This window comes from Giraffa tippelskirchi, chromosome 6 (assembly GCF_054371585.1).
Source record: "Giraffa tippelskirchi isolate mGirTip1 chromosome 6, T2T-mGirTip1v1.2.pri, whole genome shotgun sequence".
Classification (NCBI taxonomy): Eukaryota; Metazoa; Chordata; class Mammalia; order Artiodactyla; family Giraffidae; genus Giraffa; species Giraffa tippelskirchi.
The window spans coordinates 80,639,749-80,663,592 of record NC_137280.1 but is presented as its reverse complement, the minus strand read 5'-3'; the positions used below and the strand labels follow the sequence as shown (position 1 = coordinate 80,663,592).

The following is a 23,844-nucleotide window of genomic DNA, read 5'->3' as shown; positions in this document are numbered from 1 at the left end:
CTTTGACACAAATTGTAGCAAGATTCTCTCTGACACACCTAGAATAATGGAAATAAAAACAAAAATAAATAGATAGGACCTAGTTAAACTTAAAAGCTTTTGCACAACAAAGGAGACTATAAATAAGATAAAAAGACAACCCTCAGAATGTGATAAAATAATTGCAAACAAAGCAACTGACAAAGGGTTAATCTCCAAAATATATAAGCAGCTCATGCAATATAAGAAACACACACAGCCCAATCATAAAATGGGCAGAAGACCTAAACAGACATTTCTCCAAAGAAGACATACAGATGGCCAATAGCATGTGAAAAGATTAACATTAATAATTAAAACTATGATGAGATATCACTGTACACCAGTTAGAAAGGACATCATCAAGAAGTCTACAGACAATAAATCCTGGAAAGGATGTGGAGAAAAGGGAACCCTCCTATACTGTTAGTGGGAATGCAAACTGATACAATCATATGGAAAACAGTATGGAGATTCCTTTTAAAATCTAGGAATAATACTACCACATGACCCAACAATCCCACTATTGAGCACATACTCTGAGAAAACCATAATTATAAAAGACTCATGTAACCCAATGCTCATTGCAGCAATATTTACAGTGGCCAGGACATAGAAGCAACCTAGATGTCCATTAACAGATGAATGGATAAAGAAGTTGCAGTACATATAAATGTACAATGGAATATTACTCGGCCACAAAAGGAACAAATCTGAGTCATTTGTAGTAAGGTAGGTGAACCTAGAGCCTATTATACGAGTAATGTAAGTCAGAAAGAGAAAAACAACTATAGCATATTAATGTATATATATGAAATCTAGAAAATGGTACTGATGAACCTAGTAGAGAACAGACTTGTGGTTGCAGTCGGAGAAGGTAAGGGTGGGGCAAACTGAAAAAGTAGCATTGACACTATCACATGTAAAATAGTTAGTGGGCAGTTGCTAAATAACACAGGGAGCCCAGCCTGGCACTCTGTGATGACCTACAGGGGTGGGAAGGGAGTAAGGAAGGGAGGTTCATGAGGTAAGGGATGTGTGTGTGTGTGTGTATATATTATATACATATACATATATATATATAATTATAACTGATTCTCACTGTTCTACAGCAGAAACCAACACAAAATTCTAAAGCAATTTTCCACCAGTTAAAAAATTAATAAAAATTTAAATAATAAAATAAATACAAAATGGAGTGATTTGCTCCCAGAACATCAAACCACAACCTCATTGCAGTTTCAACATCTCCTAGGGATATGAAATTTTATTGTTTTTGTGTGGCATTATCTTTAATTAAGTACAGACTTTTCCAATCATGTCACCTAGACATCATTTTATCCACTCCTGTTTGGTTATGAGTCTCTTGTCTCTCTCCTCAGCAATGGTAAGGTGGATACTCTTTCCATGGGGAAGAGAGATCCATGGTGTTGCCTTTGTCAATAATGAAAATGTTGGAAAATCCAGTGTCAAAGCTGTTGCCACTGGCATCTTTCACACGAACTACAAAAGAACCAGGGTGTCTCTCGCAATTGGTGATCATATCAATTCTTTCCAGGTTAGCACCTCCAGAAACCATGCACAGGTTACCAGTGTCAAATTAGATGAAATCAGTAATCTTGCCAGTCACCAAATCAATTTGAATGGTGTCATTCACCTTGAGAGGGACTCATGGTGGCTGATGGTGCAAACATCATGGGTCATCAGATGCAGGATTCCTTCTGCCCCACAAAGATCTTCCTCATTTTGTACAACTTATACTTGGCCTCTTTGGGTGTGATGCAATGAACAGCAAAAGACGAACATTTTCTCCAGTCTTGTCAATGCTAATGATATCCATAAAACCAGCAGAGAAGGTTATATCAGTGGAGACCTTGCCATCAATCTAAATGAAACACTGCATACAAATATTTATTTCACCTCCTGTCAAAGCATACTTAAGTCTGTTCCTTAGGAAAATTATTAGGCGGAGACATTCCCTTACCTCATGGGGACCAGTAAATGGATGAGAAGCAAACACACCAGTCAGTTTATCCAGCATTCAATGCTTTGGAGCTGTTACATACTTCAGGTGCTTCTTGAGACCATGAGCCATGACTGCACTGGACATAAAAGAGCTAGGAAAGTGAATTTTAAATATGTAACCTGAAATTTCAGTAGTCTACATGGTAAAGACCTCTTCTGTTTCCTTCCCTCCAAGTGAACATGGCCTGGCTTTAAAAAAAAATCCTTTCTTTTCTTTTGCTACTACCTTTTCCCCTACTTTCCTTCTACCTATAAAAACCTTCCATTTTAAGCAACTCCTTGAGCATCCCTCTATTTAATAGATTGGACGCTGTCTGACTCCTGAGCTGTTGAATAAAGATAATTAGATCTCCCCACCAAAAGAAAGAAATGGAAGGAGACTAATAGAAATACATACCACATTCATGAATCAGAAGGTTCAATAATGTTAAGCTATCAAACTTCCCCAAATTGATCTGCAAATTCAACTTACAGTTGACCCTTGAACAACCCAGATTTGGACTGAGCAGATAGGCAGATTTTTTTTCAATAAACACAGACTACAGAACTACATAATCCACAGTTGATTGACTCTGCCAGTACAGAACCATGGACACAGAGGGACATTTGTAAAGTTATACTCAGATTTTCCACTTCAAAGACTGTTGTTCAGTGGTCAACCATTGCAGGAAGGGAAACCCCCTCCAGGGCCCAAGACTCGGCTCTTGCCTAATGCTCAGAAATGAATTGTCTGAAGAGACACACACACTGACAAAACAAGAGACTTTATTGGGAAGGGATGCCTGGGCTTCCAGTCCATCAAACCTCAAGTTCAAAATGAAGATAACAATGATGAAGGAGTTAAGAAAGACTGCTGTTAGAAATGCAAGTCACTGTGACAAGGAAAGAGGGCCTCCTGCATTGCAGGCAGATTCTTTTTTTTTTTTTTTAATTGAAGGATAATTGCTTTACAGAATTTTGTTGTTTTTTGTCAAACATCAACACTAATCAGGCAGGCAAATTCTTTACCAACTGAGCCACCAGGGAAGCCAGGAAACTATAAAGAATGCTCAAAATTAGACCACTCAATTATCAAGGTGAAACTGAGCTAAACGCAAAACATACCAAACTAAATAAAGCAGAAGAACAAACAAGTAATCTAGAAGAGAGAATAATGGAAATCACCCAATCAGAACAGCAGACAGAAAGACAAATTTATTAATTTAGCCATGCTACATGACTTGCAGGACCTTAGTTCCCTGATGAGGGATTAAACCTAGGTCCCCAACAGTGGAAGCATGGAGTCCTAATCACTGGACCAGGGAATTCCCAGAAAGACAAATTTTTTTAAAAAAATGAAAATAATATACAAGATTACTGGCAGTCCTACTGTGGCTGTGAAACCATAGCTTTGACTATATGGACTTTTGTTGGCAAAGTGATATACATATACATATATGTATAACTGAATCATGTTGCTATATGCCTGAAACTAATACAACATTGTAAATCAACTATATTTCAATTAATTTTTTAATAAAAATGCAAAAGGAAAAACAAAAAGAAGAAAGGAACCAAGAAGAAATACAAACTCAACTGGAAAACAAGCTTTAAAATGACAATAAATACATACTTATTGATAATTACTTTAAATGCCAAGGACTAAATGTTCCAATTAAAAGACATAGAGTGGCAGATTGGATAACAAAACAAGAAGTTACAGTATGCTGCCTACAGGAGATTCACTTTAGAGAGAAAGACACGCATGGATTTAAAGTGAATGGATGGAAAATGCAAATGGAAATAGCAAGAAAGTAAGGATAGCAATACTCACATCAGACAAAATAGAATTTAAAACAAAGACCATAAAGGAAGACACTACAGCATGATAAAAGGATCAATACAAGAAGAGGCTCTGACACTCATTAATGTATATGTACCAAATATAGGAGCACACAAGTATATTTTTAAAAATACTAACAGATATATAGAAATAACTGATGGGAATGTAATGATAGTAGGACATCCCACTTTCATCAATGGACAGATCTTCAAGATAGAAAATCAGTATGGCAACAGAGATCCTAGCTGCTGTAATAGAATAGTTAGGCTTAATATCTACAGGAAACTACATCCAAAAGAAACAGGATTTACATTCTTTTCAAGTGCACATGTAACATTCTCTAGGATAGATGACATACTAGGACACAAAACAAGCTGTAACAAATTTAAGAGGATAGTGATTATTTTAAGCATCTTTTCCAACCACAATTGCATGTAACTAAAAATCAACCATAGAAAGAGAAACAAGAAAAAATTGGATTACATGAAGACTAGCAACAAGATACTGAAAAACCAATGTCAATAATGAAATCAAGAGAAAATTGTTTAAATGCTACCAAAGCACCCAGCAATGAAAACACAACCATACAAAGTCTATGGCATGCAGCAAGAGCAGTTCTAAGTGAGAAGTTCACAGCAATACAGCCCTTCCTCAAAAAAAAAAAAAAAAAAACAAGAAAAATCTCAATAAACAACCTAACCTAGCACTTAAAATAATTAGAAAAAGAGGAATGAATAAAACCTAAAGTCAGCAGAAGGAAGGAAATAATAAAGATCAGAATGAAATAAATAAAATAGAGGTTAAAAAATAGGAAGAAAAATCAATAAAACCAAGAACCTAAATCAACAAACTTCTGGCCAGGTTCACACTGTGAGGACCCAAATAAACAAAATAAGAAATAAAACAGAAGAAAAATAAACAACCAATACTACAGAAATGTGAAATACCATGAGAAAATATTTTTGAACCGTTATATGCCAACAAAATGGAAAACCCAGAAGAGATGGACAAGTTTCCAGAAATATGCAACTTGCCAAAACTGAATCAAGAAAAACACATAATTTCAACAGCTTGATCACCAGAAGAGAAATATAATCTGTAATTTTAAAACTCCCTGAAAACAAGATCAGATGGCTTCACTGGGGAATTCTACCCAACACACAAAGAAGAACATATATCTATATTTCTCAAACTCTTCCAAAAGATTGAAAAGGAGGGAGAACTCCCAAAGTCATACTATGAAGCCACCATCACCCTGATATCAAAACCATACAAAGACAAAAAAGAAAATTGCAGGCCAATATCTTTGATGAATATAGATGCAAAAATCCTCAGCAAAATGTTAGCAAACTGACTCCAACAGCATATAAAAAGGATCATACACCACAATCAAGTTGGACTCATCTTGATCCACTTTGGATATCCAAATAGCCAGGGTCATAAGGATATTTTAACATATGCAAATAAATCAATGTGATACAACACATCAACAAAAGAAAAGACAAAAACCACATGATCATCTCAACAGATGCAGGAGAATTATTTGATAAAGTTCAACATCAGTTCATGAAAAAAGCTATCACCAAAGTGGGTATAGAGGGAACATATTTCAACATAATAAAAGTCATTTATGGCAAACTCATAGCTGACATAATACTAAATCACAAAAAGGTGAAAGTTTTCTCACTAAACTCTGGGAAAAGACAAGAATGCCCACTCTCACCATTTCTATTCAACACAGTATTGGAAGTCCTAGCCACAGCAATCATACAACTTAAAAAAAAAGAAATAAAATATATCCAAATCAAAAGGGAAAAGGTAAAATTGTTACTATATGCAAATACCATGACACACTGTATAGAAAACCCTGAAGACTCTATAAAAACTATTAGACTTGTCAATGAAGGTAACATAACACAAGATTAATATACTTAAATCTGTTGCATTTCTATTCTTTTTTTTGAAAGGTCATGTTGTTTATCTGAGAGAAAAGTATTAAATCCTTTGTGTACACATTTAGTTTTATTGTAACAAAGCAACTTATACACTTTTAACATTTAAAACTGAGCATCATCTTTCCTTTCCAGTGAAACATAAAGAAAAATTTAAAAATAAACAGGAACAAAATTACAATAGAGAATGTCGATTGCAAATAAGATCCTACAGGTTCTGTTGATTCTCCCATCGAGTGGCAGGGCTCAAGTCATCATTAGGAGAGAATTTATTTTAAAAGTGTCATCTTAAACTGCAAGGATGTCCGTTAAACATCACAATTAAACATGCCAAAGGAGGAGCCATGTTGTCAAAATGCCTACTTAACCCACCCAAACATCTCAAACCCACCCTTTGCTGACCTTCTCTAGCCCCATTTTTTTAAGTTTTTTTTTTTCTTTTTTTAAACAAGAGAAAGTAGACAGATACATGTTGGTAAATGCTAACTGTCCATATTCACACAGAGACACAGTGTAATCTCTGAGCCCAACATACAGAGAAAGGAGGAAAAAAGCTAGAATTCTATGCACTACTACATGGGACCTAACACCCTCCAGCTTCCAGCAGAGCTAAGAGAGCAGAAGGTTTTTCTTTTTTCCCACAGAGCATGGTGGTGTTGATTCCATGGTTTTTGTTGAGACAGGAAGGGATAAAAATGAATTTCGAACAGAAAGGGGTAGAGATTCTTTTCCCACTGAATTCTGCTCAAGGTATTCCCCGCCCTCCAAGTAAGTTGTGAACCATGGTATAAAGGAGAAAAGAGACCTCAAAAACAGGGCGACTGAGCACAAGAGGAGAAAAAAAAAAAAAAGACTGCAACTTGCTCCCAGGGACTGGAGAAAATTAAAAAAGGTTGGAATCCATCAGTGTTCCATTAGTCATCTTCTCCTTCATCTTCCTCTCCTTCCTCGCCCTCATCATCATCTTCATCTTCTTCACCTTCATCCTCATCCCCTTCTTCATCAATATCTTCCAATTCTTCTTCCTCTTCATCATCGTCATCATCCTCTTCTCCTTCCCCTTCCTCATCATCCATGGCAGAAACCAAGTAGTACTGTAGTGGATTAGGCAAATATCATCTTTGATGACCTCTCCTAACTCATCTGCACCTGCATCAGAATGATCGGTAAACCAGGTGAAGAAGCTTTCTGGTTCCTGATACTGTCTCTTCCTGCTGGCTTTATTCTGTGTTTGACTTGATCATTTCGTCAAATCCTTTCCAGATTTCCATTTGATTTCAGTGGACTTTGAAGATGTATCACCACTCTCATTCAGATGAAATTCTTTGGAGAGAATTTTATTTTTGAAGTAAGGGTTTTCATCAAAATAAAAATCTATTCTGTAACCTGATTTAATGTCTTCAAATTCTGTCACTTCAACTCTTGTCAAATATGCAGCGCCTCTTCATCCTCCTCCCCAAGCAGTGCAGACACTTGTGGATGGTTAACAAATGTTGTTACCCCAAAATTTGGGATTTGGGGGATCAATTCTGACCTCTTCTGAAAAAATGGTTGGCGGAGTTTGTTATATTTCTGTTCTACTTTCAAAATCTCCTCACTGGCTTGATCATTAAGTCTGTCTATTTCATTGTGTACTTCATCAATATGTTCAATTGCTTCTTGCTGTTCTTTTTCCTCCTTCGGCAAGTTTGAAGAAGCAGATGCCTCGTCTGGCCTGGAAGCAGGAGTAGGCCTGGCTTTCTTCAGTTTCTTCGCTTGGGGTGGAAGAGAAGACTGGTGTTTGGGGGCCATGCTGGGGGAAAAAAAAGCCAAAAATCCTCCCAGGGAAAGAGAGAGGTACTGTGAGCTCAGAGAACTCGCATTTCTTTATACTAACAATGAAATATCAGAAAGAGAAAGTTAAAAAGCATTTAAAACTGCATCAAAAAAATAAAATACTTAGAAATAAACCTAACCAAGGGAGTGAAAGACTTACACACACAGAAATGTAAAACAGTGATAGAAGAAATCAAAGATGATTCAAGGAAAAATATCCCATGCTCTTAGACTGGAAGAATTAATATAGTTTAGCAATACTACCCAAAGAAATCTACAGATTTAATGCAATTCCTATCAAATTACCCATGACATTTTTCACAGAACCAGAACAAATAATCCTAAAATTTATTGGAACCACAAAAGACCCAGAATTTCCCAAAAATCCTGAAGAAAAAGAACAAAGCTGAAAGCATAATCCTTCCACACACTTCAGACAATACCACAAAGCTAAAGTAATCAAGACAGTATGGTATCAGCACAAAAAGAAACCAAAAAAAAAAAGAATCAACAGAACAGAATTGTTGTTGTTGTTCAGCCGTTAAGTCATGTTCAACTCTTTGTGAGCCAGCCCATGGACTGTAGCATGCCAGGTTCCTCTGTTCTCCACTGTTTCCCAGAGATTGCTCAAATCCACATCCATTGAGAGAGTTATGCTATCTAACCATCTCATCTTCTGCCGTCCACCTCTCCTTTTGGCTTCACACTTTCCCAGCAACAGACTCTTCTCCAATGAGTTGACCCTGGGCATCAGATGGCCAAAATACAGGAGTTTCAGCTTCAGCATCAGTCCTTCCAATGAATATTTAGTGTTGATTTCCTTTAGGATTGATTGGTTTGATCTCCTTGCAGCCCAAGGAACTCTCAAGAGTCTTCTCCAGCACCAGCACTGGAAAGCATCTATTCTACAGCACTCAGCTAGCTCTACAGTCCAATTCTCACATCTCTACATGACTAATGGAAAAGCCATAGCTTTGATTATGCAGACTTTTTGTCAGCAAAGTGATGTCTCTGCTTTTTAATATGTTGTCTAAGTTTGTCATAGCTTTGCTTCCGAGGAGCAAGCATCTTCTAATTCATGGCTGCAGTCACTGTCCACAATGATTTTGGAGCCCAAGAAAATAAAATCTGTCAATGTTTCCACTTTTTCCCCATCTACTTGGCATGAAGGAAAGGAGCCGGATGCCATGATCTTAGTTTTTTGAATACTGAATTTCAAGTCAGCTTTTTCACTATTTTCTTTCACCGTCATCAAGAGGCTCTTTAGTTCCTCTTCAAAACTGGCCTTTGGAGTGGTATCATCTGAGTATTTGAGGTTGCTGATATTTCTCCCAGCAATCTTGATTTCAGCTTGTGATTCATCCAATCTGGCATTTTGCATGATGTACTCTGAATTTAAGATAAATAAACAGGGTAACAATATACAGCCTTGATGTACTCCTTTCCCAATTTGGAACCAGTCCATAGTTCCATGTCTGGTTCTAACTGCTGCTTCTTGATGTACATACAGGTTGCTCAGGAGTCAGGTAAGGTGATCTGGTACTCCCATTTCTTGAAGAATTTTCCACAGTTTGTTATGATCCACATAGTCAATGACTTTCGTATAGTCAACGACTTTCGTATAGTCAATGAAGCAGAAGCAGATGTTTTTCTGGAATTTCCTTGCTTTCTCTATGATCCAGCAAATGTTGTCAATTTGATCTCTAGTTCCTCTTCTTTTTGAAACCCAACTTGTACATCTGGAAATTCTTGGTTCATGTACTGCTGGAGCCTATCTTGAAGAATTTTTGGCATGAATTTACTAGCATGTGGAAATGAGCACAATTGTACAGTAGTTTGAACATTCTTTGACATTTCCTTTCTTTGGGATTGGAATGAAAATATATTTTCCAGTCCTGTGGCCATACTGTGTACAGCACTTTAACAGCATCATCTTTTAAGATTTGAAATAGTTCAGCTGGAATTCCATCACCTCCACTAGCTTTGTTTGTAGTAATGCTTCCCAAGACCTACTTGAGTTCACACATGAAATGTCTGGCTCTAGGTGAGTGATCACACCATTGTGGTTATATGGGTCATTAAAATCTTTTTTGTATAGTTCTTCTGTGTGTCCTTGCCAGCTCTTCTTAATCCCTTCTACTTCTGTTAGGTCTTTGACATTTCTTTCCTTTATTGTGCTCATCTTTGAATGAAATGTTCCCTTCATATCTCCAGTTTTCTTGGAGATCTCTAGTCTTTCTCTTTCTCTTGTTTTCCTCTATTTCTTTGCATTGTTCACTTATTCTCTGGAACTCTACAGTCAGTTGGGTATATCTTTCCTTTTCTCCTTTGAGATATTTGATTTAGGTCATACCTGAATGGCCTAGCAGTTTTCCCTTTGTTATTGTTGTTGTTTAGTTGCCAAGTTGTGTCCAACTCTTTTGTGACCCATCATGGACTGTAGCTCACCAAGCACCTCTCTCCGTGGGATTTCCCAGGCAGGAATACTGGAGTGGGTTGCCATTTCCTTCTCCAAGGGATCTTCTCCACCCAGGGATTGAACCTGTGTCCCCTGCTTTGGCAAGTGTGTTCTTTACCACTGATTCACCAGGGAAGCCCTATTGGTTTTCCCTACTCTCTTCAATTTAAGCCTGAATTTTGCAACAAGGAGCTCATGATCTGAGCCACAGTCAGCTCCAGGTCTTGATTTTGCTGACTGTATAGTTTCTCCATCTTCAACTGCAAGGAATGTAATCAATTTTATTTCAGTATTGACCATCTGACAACGTCCCTGTGTAACATCATCTCTTGTGTTTGCTATGGCCAGGGTATTCTCTTGACAAAACCCTGTTAGCCTTTGCCCTGCTTCATTTTTTACTCCAAGGCCATACTTGTGTGTCACTCCAGGTATCTCTTGACCCCCTACTTTTGCATTCCAATCCCCTATGATGAGAAGGACATCCATTTTTTGGTGTTAGTTCTAGAAAGCCTTGTAGGTCTTCATAGAACCAGTCAACATCCGCTTCTTTGGCATCAGTGGTTGGGACATAGACTTGGATTACTGTGATGTTGAAGTGTTTGCCTTGGAAATGAATGAAAATCTTCCTATCATTTTTGAGATTGCACCCAAGTACTGCACTTTGGACCTTTCTGGTGACTATGAAAGTGAATGAAAGTGAAGTCACTCAGTCGTGTCCAACTCTTTGTGACCCCATGGACTGTAGCCTACACAAGGTTTCTTTGTGACCCCATGGACTATAGCCTACACCAGGTTCTCCATCCATGGGATTTTCCAGGCAAGGGTACTGGAGTGAATTGCCATTTCCTTCTCCAGGGGATCTTCCTGACCCAGGGATCAAACCTAGGTCTCGGGGATCGAACCCAGGTCTTCTACCTTGCAGGCAGACGCATTACCCTCTGAGCCAGAGGGTAAAGCGTCTGCCTGCAAGGTAGAAGAGGTGACTATGAGGGATACTCAAATTCTTCTATGGGATTCTTGTCCACAGTAGTAGATTTAATGGTCATCTGAATTAAATTCACCCATTCCCATCCATCTTAGTTTACTGATTCCTAAGATGTCAGTGTTCACTCCTGCCATCTCATTTTAACCATGTCCAATTTACCTTAAGTAATGGGCCTAACATTGCAGGTTCCTATGGAATATTGTTCTTTACAGCATCAGACATTACTGTCACCACCAGACACATCCACAACTTAGCATCATTTCCACTTTGGCCCAGCCGCTTCATTCTTTCTGGGGCTGTTAGTAACTGCCCTCTGCTCTTCCCAGTAGCATATTGGACACCTTCCAACCTAGGGGGCTCATCTTCCAGTGTCATATCTTTTTGCCTTTTCATACTGTTCATGGGGTTCTCACAGCAAGAATACTGAAGTGGTTTGCAATTCCCTCTTCCAATGAACCATGCTTTGTCAGAATTCTTCACTATGACCTGTCCATCATGGGTGGCCCTACACGCCATGACTCATAGGTTCGCTGAGTTACACAAGCCCCTTCACCACAACAAGGCTGTGATCCATGAAGGGGAAACAGAATAGAGAGCCCCAAAATAAACTCACACACCTACAATTTATTCATCTTTGACAAAGGAGGAAAGACTATGCAATGAATGAAAGACAAGCATGTCGTGTTGGGAAAGATGGACAACCACCATAAATCAATGAAGTTAGAACATGTTCTCCCACTATACTGAAAAATAAACTCAAAATGGCTTACAGACTTACATATAAGACTTAACACCATAAAACTCCTAGAAGAGAACATACGCAAAACATTATCTGACATACATCATAGCATGTTTTCTTAAGTCAATCTCCCAAAGCAAAAATAAGCAAGTAGGACCTAATTAAACTTGCAAGCTTTTACACAGCAAAGGAAACCATAAACAGAATGAAGAAAATCCACAAAATGGGAGAAAATATGAACAAACAATGCAACCAACAAGGGATTAATCTCCAAAATACAACAGCTCATGCAGCTCTGTGTCAAAAAAACAAACAAACAATGGGTACCTTATTTTTTACAAAGGAGGCGAAAATATACAATGGGGCAAAGACAGCCTCTTCCATAAATGGTGCTGGGAAAACTGGACAGCCACATGTACAAGAATGAAATTAGAACATTTCCTAACACCATACACAAAGATAAGCTCAAAATGGATTAAAGACCTAAATGCAAGACCAGAAACTATAAAACTCTTAGAGGAAAGCATAGGCAGAACACTCGATGACATAAATCAAAGCAAAATCCTCTATGACCCACCTCCTAGAGTAATGGAAATAAAAACAAAAGTAAACAAGTGGGATCTGATTAAACTTAAAAGCTTTTTCCACAGCAAAGGAAACTATAAGCAAGATAAAAAGACAACCCTCAGAATGGGAGAAAATAATAGCAAATGAAACAACTGACAAAGGATTAATTTCCAAAATATACAAGCTGCTCATACAACTCAATACCAGAAAAACAAACAACCCAATAAAAAAGTGGGAAAAAGACCTAAACAGACATTTCTCCAAAGGAGACATACAGATGGCTAACAAACACACGAAAAGATGCTCAACATTGCTCATTATTAGAGAGATGCAAATCAAACCTACAATGAGATATCACCTCACACCAGTCAGAATGGCCATCATCAAAAAGTCTACAAACAATAAACGCTGGAGAAGGTGTGGAGAAAAGGGAACTCTCTTGCACTGTTGGTGGGAATGTAAATTGATACAGTCACTAAGGAAGACGGTATGGAGAGTCCTTAAAAAACTAGGAATAAAACCACCCAGCAATCCCACACCTAGGCATATACTCTGAGGAAACCAAAATTGAAAAAGACACATGTATCCCATTGTTCATTGCAGCACTTTTTACAGTAGCTAGAACATGGAAGCAACCTAGATGTCCATTGACAGATGAATGGATAAAGAAGTTGTGGTACATATACAAAATGGAATATTACTCAGCCATAAAAGGGAATGCATTTGAGTCAGTTCTAATGAGGTGGATGAACCTAGAATCTATTATACAGAGTGAAGTAAGCCAGAAAGAGAAAGATAAATACTGTATTCTCACACGTATATATGGAATCTAGAAGAATTTATTTACAAGGCAGGAATGGAGAAACAGACATAGAGAATAGACTTATTGACATGAGGAGAGGGGAGGAGAGGGTTAGATGCATGGAAAGAGTAACATGTAAACTTACATTACCATATGTAAAATAGATAGCCAACAAAAATTTGCTGTATGGCTCAGAAAACTCAAACAGGGTCTCTGTATCAATCTAGAGGGGTGGGATGGAGAGGGAGAGGGGAGAGAGGTTCTAAAGGAAGGGGATATATGTATAACTATGGCTGTCTAATGTTGAGGTATGACAGAAAACAACAAAATATTGTAAAGCAATTATCCTTCAATTAAAAGATAATTTTTTAAAAAAGCCCAATCAAAAAATGGGCAGAAGATCAAAATAGATATTTCTCCAAAGAAAACATACAGATGGCCAAAAAGCACATGAAGTGATGTTTAACATCACTAACTATTACAGAAATGCAAATCAAATCTACAGTGAGGTATCACCTTATACTTGTCAGAATGGCCATCATCAAAATTCACAAACAATAAATGCTAGAGGTGTGGAAAGGAGGGAACACTCATACACTCTTGGTGAGAATGCAAATAGGTGCAGTCACTATGGAAAATAGTATGGAGGTTCAATTTTTTAAAAAGACTTGCATAGAATGTTGTATAGAAACTTAATTGAAAATAGCCCAAAACTGGAAACAGCCCAAATGTTTATCATCAAGTAAACAAATAAATTGCATTTGTTCATACAATGGAATATTACTCAACAGTTAAGTGAATCAAAGTACTGATACATGCAACAACATGGATGATAAACATCATGATGAGTGAAAGAAGTTAGGGAAAATAAGTATCTGCAATCCATTTACATGAAGCTCTAAGACAGCAAAACTAAGCTGTGATGTAGATGTCAGAACAGTTCTTTCCTTGGAAAAATGAGGTTTAACTCAGTTTAGTTGGGAAGTGACATGTGGGAACTTCTTGGGATAATGGAATGTTCTCTATCGATTGAGATGGTAGTTACACGGGTGTATAAACAAATAAACAATAATTGTAGGTAGATAGATACAAAGTAAAATACAAAGTGGAAAGCAAACTTGTAAATTTCCTGAGCAGAAAAAAACATTAATCTTATTCTAGACAATAGGTAAAAACAACCTGGGCCACTTCTTATAATGTCTCTAAAGAATATAGTGAAGTGTTTGTCACTCAGTCATGTCCGACACTTTGAGGCTCCTTGGACTGGCAGGCTCCAGTCCATGGGATTTTCCAGGCAAGAATACTGGAGTGGGTTGCCATTTCCTTCTCCAGGGGATCTTCCTGACCCAGAGATTGAACCTGGGTCTCCCACATTACAGGCAGACTCTTTACCCTGAAAAGCATAAATGAAACTTAGACTGTCACCCACAATTGGCAGAAAACTCTAAGCTATATAACAAATCATTGTAAATCATAAGCACCCTCTGCATTTCACTATGTAAACTGTCCTATAGCATACCTCTGTGCCTCACTCCATTGTTAGAGAAACCCAGGTTCACAAACTGCTCTTATATACACAATAAATGCTTACTAAACATGATTTTACTAATCTGGTGGTTCTAATCTTGCTATTTCTGGAGTTGCCAGTATATAAACACACAAATAGGACAAATAAAGCATACTTATTAACTACATGACACTTATGTGCTACTAGTTTGCAAACTGAGCTAGAGAATCAATGGGATGAGGAAGAGCATTCCCCAACCCTTCTGATCCCATACAAGTTGGATGATTGCATTATATGTTCTTAGGAACAGATACACTTTTAAGGCTCTTTATTGGATATAGATACCAGAAAAAAGAAAGAAAACAATGACACCAATAACCATCTTCCCAACTGCTTACTTGGTTCAATAAAAGCCCTTTTCCAGGCCCAGCATCCTCTCTGGGAACTAGTGCAACAAGAAGCAGAGGTTAAAGACAAGATGGCAGAGTAAAAGAGATCACCTCCTCTCGTGTAAACATCAAAATCACAACTAACTGCTGAATAGTCATTAAAAAAAACAAGAAAAAATACTGGAACCTACCAAAAAAAAGATATACTATGTTCACAGACAAAGAAGACACAATGAGAGGTAGGAGGAACACATTTATGATACAATCAAATCCCATTCCAGCCAGGAGGCCAACCCACAAACTGGAAAATAAATATATCACAGAGGTTCTCCTCAAAGGAATAAGAATTGTGTGCCCCACAGCAAGTTCTTCCAGTCTAGGGGTCTGGCATTGGGAAGAGGGTCCCCCAGGCCAGTGGGATTGATCACAGGAATTAAACAAGACTAGGGGGGCAAGGAACTCCACTCTTGGAGGGTGCATACAAGGTTTCATGCACACTAGGAACTGGAAGAAAAGCATTGACTTCATAGGAGCCTGAGCCAGACCTATCTGCTGGTCTTGGAGGGTCTCATGGGGTGCAGGCGCAGCTGTGATCCACTCTGGGGACAAGGACACAGGTGGAAAACGTACTAGGGAATATTCATCAGTGTGAACTCTCCTGGTGGCTGCCATTTGGACAGCAAAATCTGTTGACAAAAAACATCCTCAGTGCTGGAGTGCCTCAGGCCAAGCAAACAACAGAGCAGGACCACAGCCCCACCCATCAGAAAACAGGCTGCCTAAAATATTCCTGAGTCCACAACCACCTCTAAATGAACTCCTTAACACAGCCCTGCCCATCAGAGGCACACGACCCAGCTCCATCCACCAGTTGGCAAGCACGAGTCCATCCCACCAGGAAGACTGCAGAAGACCCTTAGATCAGCTTCACCCACTGGGAGCAAACATAAGAAGCAAGAGGAAATGCAATCCTGCACCTGTGGGAGAGAGACTGCAAACAGAGAAAGTTAAATGGAATGAGACAGCAGAGTAATATGTCCCAGAAGGAGGAACAAGACAAAACCCCAGAAGAACAGCTAAGTGAAGTGGAAGTAGGCAATATACCAGTATTGAAAAAGAATTCAGAGTAATGATAGTGAAGAGGACCCAAGAGTTTGGAAAAAAGAGTGGAGGCACAGATACAAGATATGTTTGACAAAGAAGATATAAAGAGCAAACACAGTCAAGCAACACAATAACTGAAATGAAAAATACACTAGAAGGAATTATTAGCAAAATAAGTGAGGCAGAAGAATGGGTAAGTGAGCCAGAAGACAGAAGAGTGGAAATTACTGCTGCAGAACCAAATAAAGAAAAAAGAATGAAAAGAAATGAAGACAGTTTAAGGGACCTTTGGGACAACGTTAAATGCAATGACATTCAAATTTTAGGAGTTGTAGGAAAAGAAAGAGAGAGAGAGAGGACCAGAGAAAATATCTCAAGAGGTAATAGCTGAAATTTTCCATAATGTGGGAAACAGTCACCTAAGTATAGGAAGCATAGAGAGTCCCAGGCCAGATAAACCCAAGGAGGAACACCCCAAGACACATAGTAATCAAACTGGCAAAAATTAAAAACAACAAAAATATTAAAAGCAACAAATAACATACAAAGGAACTCCTGTAAGATTATCAACTGATTTCTCAGCAGAAACTCTGCAGGCTAGAAGGGAGTGGCACAATACATTTAAACTGATGAAAGGGGAAAAGCTGCAACCACAAATACTCTTCCCAGATTCTTTAAGAGGATTGGTCTCAAGATGATGGGGTAGAGAGATGTGAGCCCACCCTATTCTTACAAAAGCACCAAAATCACAACTGCTGAACAACCACTAGCCAAAAATACTGGAACCCACCCCCCCCCCAAAAAAAAAATACTGTGCATCCAAAAACAAAAAAGAAGCCACAACAACCTGGTAGGAGGGGTGCTATCATGATAAAATCGATTCCCAAACCCACCAGATGGGCAACCCACAAACCAGAAAATGATTATACCACAGACATAATCCCACAGAAGTGAAAGTTCTGAGCCCCATGTCAGGCTTCCCAGCCGAGGGGTCCAGCAACAGGTGGAGTGCCCAGAGTATCTGGCTTTGAAGGCCAGAAGGGTTTGATTGCAGGACTTCCACGGACTTGGGGAAACAGAAACTCCACTCTTGGAAAATACATAAAGCCTCATGTGTACTAGGACTCCGGGGAAAAAGCAATGATCCCATAAGAGATGGGGCCAGGCCTATCTGCTAGTACTGGAGGGCCTCCTGCAGAGGTGGGGAGCTGTGGCTCACTGTAGGGACAGAGATACTGGCAGCAGCAGTTCAGAAACATACTCATGGACTTGAGCCCTCCCAGAGGCCACTATTAGCCCAACCAGAACTTACAGGCTTCAGTGCTGGGCCACCTCAGGTTAAACAAGTAACAAGGTGAGAACACATTACCAAGCAAGCAGATAAAAATTTTACTGAGCACTGCCCTGCCCACAGGAGGGATAAGACTGAGTTCCACCTACCAACAGTCCCTCCCGTCAAGAAGCTTGCACAAGCCTCTTAGACAGCCTCATCCACTAGAGGGCAGGCAGCAGAAGGAAGAACTACAATCCTACAGCCTTGGAACAGAAACTACATCATAGAAAATTAGAAGAAGAAAAAAAGAAATTACAGGGGAATGTGTCCCAGATGGAAAAATAAGATAAAATCCAGAAAAACAACTAAGTGAAGTGGAGATAGGCAATATACAAAAAAAAATAACTCAGGATAATGATAGTGAAGATGATCCAGGATCTCAGGAAAAGAATGGAGGCAAGGATAGAGAAGATGCAAGAAACATTAACAAAGACCAAGAAGAAATAAAAAACAAACAGAGGTGAATAATACAATAACTGAAATGAAAAATACACTGGAAGGAATCAATAACAGAATAACTGAAGCAGAAAAATGTATAAGGGACCTGGAAGATAGAATGGGGGAAATCACAGTCACAGAACAGAATAAAGAAAAAGGATGAAAAGAAATTAAGACAATTTAAGAGATGCTTGCTCCTTAGAAGAAAAGCTGTGACCAAACTAGGCAGCATATTAAAAAGCAGAGACATTACTTTGCCAACAAAGGTCTGTCTAGTCAAAGCTATGGTTTTTCCAGTAGTCATGTGTGGATGTGAGATTTGGACTATAAAGAAAGCCGAGCACCAAAGAATGGTGCTTTTGAACTGTGGTGTTGGAGAAGACTCTTGAGAGTCCCATGGACTGCAAGGAGATCAAGCCAGTCCATCCTAAAGGAAATCAGTCCTGAATATTCACTGGAAGGACTGATGCTGATGCTGAAACTCCAATACTTTGGCCATTTGATGTGAAGAACTGACTCATTGGAAAACGCTAATGCTGGGAAAGATTGAAGACAGGAGGAGAAGGGGATGACAGAGGATGAGATGGTTGGATGGCATCATCAACTCGACGGACATGAGTTTGAGCAAGCTCGAAGTGTTGGTGATGGACAGGGAAGCCTGGTGTGCTGCACTCCATGGGGTCTCAAAGAGTCTGACACAACTGAGCAACTGAACTGAGCTGAAGAGATCTCTGGGACAACATTAAATGCACCAACATCCACATTATAGGGGTCCCAGGGGAAGAAGAGAGAGAGAAAGGACTTGAGAAAACATTTGAAGAGATAATATCTAAGAGGGAAGTTTACAGCTATACAATCTTACCTTGGGAAGCAAGAAAAGTATCAAATAAACCAACTAACATCACACCTAAAGCAACTAGAGGAAGAAGAACAAATGAAATCTAAAATTACTAGAAGGAAGGAAATCATAAAGATCAGAGCAGAAATGAGTGGAATAGAGATGAAGAAAGCAACAGGAAAGATCAATGAAACTAAAAGCAAGTTCTTTGAAAAGATAAGAAAAACTCATAAACCCTTCACCAGACTCATCAAGAAAAAAAGAGAGAGGGCTCAAACCAATAAAATTAAAAATGAAAAAGGAGAAGTTACAACAAACACCACAGACATACAAAAGATCATAAGAGACTACTACAAACAACTACATGCTAATAAAATGGACAGCCTAGAAGAAATGGACAAATTCTTAGAGAAATGGAGAAAAGATAGTTTCTTCAATAAGTGGGGCTGGGGAAAATGGACAGCCTTTTGTAAAAGAATGAAATTAGAACATTCCCTAACATCACATACAAAATTAAACTCAAAATAAATTCAAAACCTAAACTCTTAGAGGAAAACATGGGCAGAACACTCTTTGAAATAAGCTGAAACATTTCTTTTTGGATCCACCTCATAGAGTAATGAAAAAATAAACAAATGGGATCTAATTAAATGTAAAAGCTTTTGCACAACACAGGAAATCAGAAACAAAAAGAAAAGGTGATTCACAGAATGGAAGAAAATATTTGCAAATTATGCAATCAATAAGGGATTAATCTCCAAAATATATAAACAGCTCATGCAGCTCTATGTCAAAAAAATAAACAACCCATTCAGAAAATAGGCAGAAGATCTAAATAGACACTTTCCCAAAAAAGACTTTCAGATGACCACAAAGCACATAAAAACATGCTTAGAATTGCTAATTACTAGAGAAATGCAAACCAAAACTACAATGAATTATCACCTTACACCAATGAGAATGGCCATCATCAAAAAAATATACAACAATGAATGTTGGAAAGGATGTGGAGAAAAGGGAACCCTCCTGCACTGTTGGTGGGAATGTAAGTCATTATAGCTACTGTGGAGGGCTGTATGGAGGTTTCTTAAGAAACTAAAAGTAGAGCTACCATATGATCCAGTAAGGGCTTCCCAGGTGGTGCTCAGGCTAAAGAATCCGCCTGCCTATGCATGAGACATAAGAGATGTGGGTTTGATCCCTGGGTTGGGAAGACCCCCTGGAGGAGGGCATGGAAGCCCACTCCAGTATCCTTGCCCTGGAAATCCTGTGGACAGAGGACCTTGTGGGCTATAGTCCATAGGGCTGTACAGAGTCGGACACGGCTGAAGAAACTTAGCACACATGCACACACATGACCCAGCAGTCTCACTCCTGGGCATATATCCTGGGAAAAAGATATAATTTGAAAAGATACACGCAGCCCTGTGTTCATCTACAATAGCCAGGACTTGGAAGCAACCTCAACATCCACTGACAGATGAGTGAATATAGAAGATGTGGTACATATACACAATGGAATATTATTCTACCATTAAAAAGAATGAAATAAAGCCATTTCAGCAACATGAATGCACCTCAAGATTATCACACTAAATGAAGTAAGTCAGACAAAGTCAAATATCATATGCTATCACTTACACGTGGGATCTTTAAAAAATGATACAAATGAACTTATTTACAAAAGAGAAACAGACTCACAGACTTAGAAAACAAATTTATGATTACCAAAAGGGGAAGGTGGAGAAAGGGATAAATTAGTGGTCTGAGATTAACATATATACACTACTGTATATAAGATATGTATTATATATCTAATCGATGAGGACCTCCTGTATAGCACAGGAAACACTATTCAATACTCTGTAAAAACCTATACATGAAAAGAATCTGAAAAAGAATAGATACATGTATAGCTGAATCATTTTGCTGTACATTTGAAAATAAAATGATTAATTAACTCTACTCCAGTATAAAATAGTCTTTAAAAATAAAATAAAATATAAACTTATATGGATAAAAGCAATTTTTTAAAAAAGTAGTAGATGGAACAGGATAACCTCTTTCATCCAAGACTTGATGCCACAGTCACCTTAGAACTGTGAGTCATGTATCACCCAAACAAGCGAGGTGTGTTCCACAATGTTCCATCTTATGCCTCAATGACAGAAATGGGACCAATGCTCACCCACCCTACCATGTCTTCTGGGACACACAGGAAGAATATGCCCAGTCTCACAGGAAGCTGGTTTGCCATCAGGTGACTAAAGCCTAGCCAATGAGATGTAAGTTGGAGGAATGTACACAACCTCTAGAACTGGTCATGAAAAATAAAACCTCCTGTGTATTTCCCTTCTCTCTGCCTCTCCACAGCTACCTTGGAGGCCATGTGATCCAGCTAACAGTCTTGGGATGGAAGGTACCCAGATTCCACAGTCACCTTTTGGCAAAATATGTTAAAAAGAACCACACAACACACGTCTGGCTTTGTGTGAGCAAGAAATAAATGTTCATTGTGTCTGACTCTCAAATTGGGGATTATTTATTATATCAGCTACCAATACTCACCCTAACTAATCCCTGATGTGAGCATGTTACACACATTTCTGGGTGTATATCAGCTTATATCACTGCAAAAAATATCAAAAGAAAGAAGAAAATTTTATTGGTTATTGGTATGTATATTTTACTACAAAAAAAATCTCAACAGTAAAAGAACAAAACAAACAACCCAATTACAAAATGGGCAAAAAACATGAACAGATATTTTGCCAAATATAGAGAGAGCAAGTGAGAGTATGAAAAAAAAAATGTTCAGCACTATTAGCCATTGAGGAAATGTAAGTTAAAATCAGAGTGAGATATCACTCTATACATATTAACACCATATTAAAAACAGTGATAATACCAAATGCTAACAAGAAGCAGAGAAATGGATCTCTCATCCATTGCTGGTGAGAATGTAAAATGGTACAACCACTCTGGAAAATTGTCAGTTACTCACAAAACTGAACATGCACTTAGCAACAACCTAGCCCTTGCATACTTGGACATTTATATCGGAGAAATGAAAACTGATGTTTGCAAAAAACCTGTACATGAACAGTCATCAGTTGAGTTTAGTCGCTCAGTTGTGTCCGACTCTTTGTGACCCTATGGACTGCAGCATGCCAGGCTTCCTTGTTCATCACCAACTCCCAGAGCTTGCTCAAACTCATGTCTATCGAGTCGGTGATGCCATCCAACCATCTCATCCTCTCATCCCCTTCTCCTCCCGCCTTAAATCTTTCCCAGCATTAGGGTCTTTTCAAATGAGTCAGCTGTTCACATCAGGTGCCCAAAGTATTTCAGCTTCAGCATCTGTCCTACCAATGAATATTCAGGACTGATTTCCTTTAGGATTGACTGGTTTGATCTCCCTGCAGTCCAAGGGACTCTCAAGAGTCTTCTCCAACACCACAGTTCAAAAGCATCAATTCTTCGGTGCTCAGCTTTCTTTATGGTCCATAGAACCTTTTATTTTCAATGATTGAATAAATTCTGATACATCCATACAAAGGAACATTATTCAGCAATAAAAGGAATAAACTATTGATTCGTGCAACCGCCTGATAGGTCTCAAGGTAATTATGCTAAGTGGAAAAAAGGTTAATCTCAAAATGTACACACTACATGATTCCATTTATATAACATTCTCAAATGACAGAACTATAGAGAAGGAGAACAGACTAGTAGTTGCTGGGGACAGAAATGGAGAGGAGAGGTAGGGGTGTGACTACAGAGAGGTGATACAAGGGAGTTCTTTAGTGATGATGGATTTTTTTTATACTTGACTGTGCCTGAATACACAGTAAACACTACTAGGTATTCACTATTATTATTATTTTTTTTGTAAAGCGTTTTCCCCCACAATAATTATAGAAAAGATACCTTATTCTCTTTTTCTTCTTTTTCTTCTCTTTCATACAACATACTCTGGCTTAGCATCAAATGATGTAACTGAAGGAAGAGAATATGATTATCTGAAAAACAACACGAAAATGAGTATTTCATTCTCAGGCAAAATTAGCAGTTATTTTAATAGAGGAATATCTTGCATGGGAACCTGTCTTCATTTACATGAACTCTGTAGCTTCTGGTCTTTTCTTGGTAACGCTAACATGGAGAAAATTCCTTCAGTGACTTGTTTTGTACGCCCGAGACTACAGCTACTGGCGTCTCGCAGTTCTGTGTCTTGATAGTGGTGATACTGTGGTGGTGTTTGCTGAGCTATACACACACACACACACACACGCGCGCGCGCGCACACAGATTATTGCAAAGTTCTGTAAAAACTACAGACTTTATTCAGTTTTTAATAGTCAGAACCTGTTTCAGCTGTCTAGTTAACAGTGTTACACCAATGTCAGTTCCCTGGCTTTGATATTGCACTGCAGTTATATAAGATGTTACCACTGGGGAAAGCTGAGACAATCCCACAGGTACTCTATTTACAATTTTTGCAACTTCCTGTTAATTATTTCAAAATTAAAAGTTAAAAACAGCTTAGGACAAGACACATGCTGAGATCATTAAAATCACCAACCACAAACTTTGTGGACCTGTGGAAGACACACCAAGTGTCCTCATTGGAATTCCTGCCACTCTGACAAACCAGTAGTTCCTCTTTGGTTTTAATAACAAAGAGCTGTTCTTTTTCCTCCTAGCCAAAAATAGTAACAATAATCCCCACCATTCAGGGGCATGATATACATCTTTAGCAGCAAAGCTCATCCTCTTGGTCCTGCAGTTTTGTCCCTCTGAGGCATAAACACTAAGTGAGCACCACTAGGTGCCAGGGGCTGTGCTCACTGCCAAGTGGAAAACCGACTGAAGAAGATACAGGGAGATGAATTGGAGGCCATCCAGAGTCCAGGAGAGAGAGAAGGATGACTTGGCCCAGAGGTCACAAGGAGAGGAGATGAAAGGGTGAGTCTGAGATCCATCTGAAAGGTAAGATAAACAGAACATGGGGTTGTTTGGACATGAGCAGTTATGCAAAGAGGTGTGCAG

The 23,844-nt window shown here is 38.6% G+C and overlaps 2 pseudogenes; both read right to left on the bottom strand.

The window, feature by feature from the left end:
• Positions 1–1,350: 1,350 nt before the first annotated feature.
• On the bottom strand, positions 1,351–2,113 carry LOC145510799 (small ribosomal subunit protein eS4, X isoform-like; annotated as a pseudogene).
• Positions 2,114–6,600: 4,487 nt separating this feature from the next.
• Positions 6,601–7,608, bottom strand: LOC145508910 (protein SET-like; annotated as a pseudogene).
• Positions 7,609–23,844: the final 16,236 nt, after the last annotated feature.